We start from the raw sequence: 5,061 nt of genomic DNA, 5'->3' as shown, positions 1-5,061 counted from the left end.
CGGAGTATTTATTCCACTGTATCTGAGTGTGGAATCTCTACAGCAGCTGATCGGAAAAAGAATTAGCGGTATACAGCATCAAGCACATGCTGCCTATTTGAACTTCTCTCATACAACAAACGCTTCAGAACCTTTCCTGTAGGGACATCGTGGTTCAGAAATAGTTTCATCCAAAGAACTATAAATGCACTACATCAGTCCATCAAGTGCTCCTGGTAGCACTGTTTGTACTTATTAGTACAATCACCTCACTGTAAACTTGCGATAGAGTTATAATATTGAACAACCTGAGCCACTTTATAAAGTGTGTATTTACATATGATGATGATATAATTTTTAAGATGAAATGCAGCAGTATTTAGATACATCTCTGGATGCGCTGGGACACATCATCAGTGATGTTTCCTGAGATCATCGGGTGTTTCGGGTCTCACAACATCAGACACCCTCTCTCAGGTGACCCAGCCGGGGTTGATCACGCCCCAACTTGTGTCCCAGCAGCACTGGCCCACTTTGCGGACCTCTTGATCCAAATCCACCTCGAGGCTCTTTCTGCGGCTTCTGTGATGGACTTAATGGCTCTCCTCTTTGCAGCTCCTGTGATTCCAAGCCTGGCAAAGATCTTACACAGGGATCGAGCGGCAAATCCTCTGCACCCTACTTCTATGGGCTCACAGCAAGCCTTCCAGCCCTTCCTTCGGCAGTCCTCAATGAGCTCCTGATACTTGAGCCGCTTACGCTCATTTGCCTCTTCCATGCGGTCCTCCCATGGGACTGTCAGTTCCAGCAAAAGGACTTGCTTGGACGATGCAGATGTTAAAACTATGTCGGGTCTCAATGAGGTTGATGTCACAAATTCTGGGAACTTGAACTGCCTGCCCAGGTCAACCCGCAGCTCCCAGTCTGCTGAAGATGAAAGGAGGCTGAATGATTTTTGCTTTGCTTGCGCCTGCTCACCAGCCCTTATGAAGGTAATTCTTCTCTGGCTGCCAACATATTTGTTGTTGGCCACTGCATGTGAAATGGTCTCTGCTATACACTTTAGGACTTGATCGTGTCGCCAACGGTATCGGCCCTCTCCAAGGGCAGATGGGCAGCTACTCAGAATATGCTCCAGGGATCCTCGTCCAGGACAGAGTGGACACGTTGGAACTTCACTCTTACCCCAAACATGCAGGTTCGTTGGGCTGGGGAGCACGTCGTACACAGCTTGGACCAGGAACTTAATACGCTGTGGCTCTGCCTTCCAGATGTCGTTCCAGGTGATCTTCCTCTCCAGCGCTCCTTCCCACCTCGTCCATGCCCCTTGCTGCCGCATGCTCACCGCCCTGCTGGTCCTCACCTCCTCAACACCTGCTCGGACTTCCTCTAGGACCAATCCTCGTCTCGCCTTGCCCTGAGCCTTGTTGTACTGTGGCTTTGGGATTGCTCCCAGTCCTGCTCGCCCCGTTGCCACTGTGCCCACAAGTGCCTTGTGTCTAAGCCGAGACTCTGCCACCTCCTATCCCACTTGTGCTCTCCACTTCCTTCCTGTTCGCACTTCAATACCTGCTGCTGTTACTCTAGAATCTCCAGAGCCTTGGTAAACTAGGGCCTCTCTTATACGAGAAACCCTGAACTCCTCCTCCAGGCTGCTGATAGGAAGCTGAAGCTTATTACTCGTGCCATATAGTGCTACACTCGTTAGACTGCGAGGCAAGCCAAGCCATCTTCGAAGATGACAGCTGATCTTCCTCTCCAGGGCCTCTACTGTAGACATCGACACTTCGTACACCAACAGCGGCCAAAGAATCCGTGGCAAGATGCCATGCTGGTATATCCATGCCTTAAATCTGCCAGGTAAACCAGACTTATCTACTGCCGACAACCAAGCTTCCAGCTTCTTGATCGTTGTCTGGACTGACGCAGTATCTCTGAGGCTACAGTCAAAAACCTTACCTAGGCTAGTGACTGGTTTCTCATTAATTGATGGTATTGTTACGCCATCCACTGAGAAGCGAAACTTGTCCACCACTTTCCCTCTCTTCAGTACCATAGACCTGGATTTTGTTGGCTTGAAGCTCATCCTAGCCCAAGAATTGAGCTTAACCAGGCCCTGAAGAATCCACCTGCACCCAGGCACTGAGGTAGTGGTGACTGTCAAGTCATCCATAAAGGCTCTGATCGAGGGCTGCCGAACCCCAGACTTCGACAGGGGGCCTCTGCACTCCGTTTCAGCAGCCTTGACCAACATATTCATCGCGAGAGCAAAAAGGATCACAGAAATTGTACAGCCTGTAATTATCCCTTTCTCAAGCCGATGCCAGTTTGATGTAATGCTCCCTGAAGTAACTCTCAGCCTGAAGTTACTATAATAATCCAGAATGAGATCCTTGATCTTACAGGGTACATGGTGCCGATCTAGAGTCGTCTCAACCAGCTTGTGAGGGATTGACCCATATGCATTGGCAAGGTCCAGCCAAAGCACAGCTAGATCTCCATTTCCCTCACGTGCTTCCCTTATCAATTGTGTGACGACTCCAGTATGTTCTAGGCACCCTGCCACTCCAGGAATGCCGCCCTTTTGTACCGATGTGTCAATATAACCATTCTTCTGTAGGAAGTCTGTCATCCTTCTAGCTAAAATGCTAAAGAAGATTTTGCCCTCCACACTGAGGAGTGAGATGGATCGAAATTGCTCCAATGTTGTTGAATTCTCCTCCTTAGGGATCCAGACACCCTCAGCCTCCCTCCACTGTTCTGCAATGATCCCTCTTCGCCAAATCACTCTGAGAATCTTCCAGAGGATTCGAAGGAGTCCTGGGCAGCGCTTGTACACCTTATATGGTACTTGACTGGGACCTGGAGCAGAACTCGCTCTGGCTGCTTTACCACCTCTTGAACTTCTTGCCAGGTGGGTCCTGAAGTATTGAACTCAACTATTGGTGCTGGTACCTTCAAGAGGGCTGTCTGTGGCCCTAACTCTTGCTCTCTGTCTGGATCACTCAAGATGTTATGCAGGAAGTAATCTACCTCTTCCTTAGGGCAATTCAAACGTCCACTGCGCTTCTCTCCCAGCAGTCTTTTTGTAAAGCAAAGGGGTCAGCTACAAATGAGGTTCGCTTCCTGGCTCTTTCAACTCTCCGCCTCCTATGCCATTCTGCTCTACGCATCGTCATGAGCTTCTTCCTAATAATCTGCCGAAGCTCACTGAGAGATGGCTTCTCCTCCTCAGCTGCTTTCCTGAACTGCTTCGTCAGAATCCGCAGCTCTTTCCGGAGTTGATGGATCTTATCTGACCTGCGGTTCCTGGTATAGGTACATTTACTCAACTTAGGCTCCTCTACGCCGAACCTCTCAGTCGCGAAACTTGTGATGATTGTGGTCAGATTAAGAAGTCGTCCTTCCACATCACCCTTTGCTGTTACACTGATGATTCTAGATGTATCCTCATCAAACTGGTGCCACTGCTTGTGCTGGTTTGCTGGAGGCCACTTGATATGTAGGACTACTCTGTCTGGACCTGGAGTGTTTGGCACTTGGAGGTTCTGGGCTCTGTGGAGTTTCTCCGGACCGGGCTCCTCCTGCGTCTCACCAGGCATCGATCCTGTGCGCTGTGCTGTAATCTCCTGTGTCAGACATTTCATCCGAGCTTGATGACATTTTAGGCCCCTATCATTCTTGCAGACCTTTCCGCAGATACATCTACTTATCATGGTCGATAGTCCATTTCCTGAGGTCATTACCAAAAGGTCCATCCTATTGGGGTGCTCAAAGTTTATTATATTATATAGATAAAATGTTAACATCATTTAAATAATCTACATTGTTAATAATTGAACATGTGAGGACACGGTGTCGCAGCGCTAGCAACAAGCTGGCGCCCCAGTCAGGGATTGTTCCTGCCTTGCGCTGTATACTTGCTGGGACTGGTGCAACCCTGGATAGATAGATGGATGGAATAATTAAATTACTACGAAGATATTTCAATGTTCCTTAAAGGTTTTGAATAATCTGTGTTCTAAGCATACAGAGCTGATTGTGTGGTGATTGGGTACTTGGAGAATGAAAAGGAAGGACAGGAATTGGGGGGTAGTCCGTTTGAAAGCGACAGCACTGCTGCAATAAATTATTTAATCGGAGGTCACGCACGGTGCAGCAAGCATCTTGCGGGTGGCATGAATAATCTCTGGACAGGGCGCCAGCTCGTCACTATCACTGCACCACCGTGTTCTCATGTTTAATAACATGCTTTAATTGCTATCATCATGAAAATGATATCAAGTATACATCTCAGTATTTAAATTATTAAGAGAGCTGTAATATCACGAATGTAATGGATTCTGTGCCCTGTTGGAAGAAGAGAAAGCCCGTTTATGAAGCACGTAGTGATTCATACGAGCACATAAAAAAACACATACAATACAAAGCATTTAACGTACTACTTTAGTTATGAAGGTATTTGAGAAACTAGTAAATTAAAGATTTTAAGATGAAGTTTATGATGTTCTACTTTAATGACAAAATAAACTACGTGATTAAAGTGGAAATTTTAAGATTAAAGTTCCGTGCTTTTTTCCCCACTGTATGCCTATTTTTTTTTCTTTTTTCTGTACCCTAATAAGCCTCCATATGACTCTCAGACAGTGGGCTACAACTTGCCTTTTCTCTGCAACTTTGATACCTGACAACTTCTTTTGTATTTTGGGCACTGTGCGAGTTTGTGAACTTGAACTTTCAAGTTTCTCCGACACTCTGTGTCACTCAACCAACTTCCTTTTGTTGTTTATACCACTGTTTAAACCAACAAACAGTACATTTTTTCTTGCCTCCACTTGGTATTCACTGAAATTCTTCCATTTTCCCCCGTGGTTTTGGCATTGTCTGTTCACAGAATGCTGAGCTTAAAGGCTATTTATATTGATTTGCATATTCAAAGAGGCGTAATTCTGGGAGAAGACGGGGCAGGACAACAGGCGTGTGCACTTGCGATACTTTTCACGCTAACTGGGATTTATGTAGGAGAAGAACATGGAAGCTGGTGTACACACAGATTTATGCATCTGCATTTCCGCTTTTGCC

General features: G+C 46.7%; 1 pseudogene; it reads right to left on the bottom strand.

The window, feature by feature from the left end:
- Positions 1 to 391: 391 nt before the first annotated feature.
- On the bottom strand, positions 392 to 3,695 carry LOC120533675 (annotated as a pseudogene).
- Positions 3,696 to 5,061: the final 1,366 nt, after the last annotated feature.

The sequence above is a fragment of the Polypterus senegalus genome, chromosome 8 (assembly GCF_016835505.1).
Source record: "Polypterus senegalus isolate Bchr_013 chromosome 8, ASM1683550v1, whole genome shotgun sequence".
In the NCBI taxonomy this organism is placed as follows: Eukaryota; Metazoa; Chordata; class Cladistia; order Polypteriformes; family Polypteridae; genus Polypterus; species Polypterus senegalus.
Note: the sequence above shows the minus strand (reverse complement) of the source record. Positions and strands in the feature narration are given on the sequence as shown.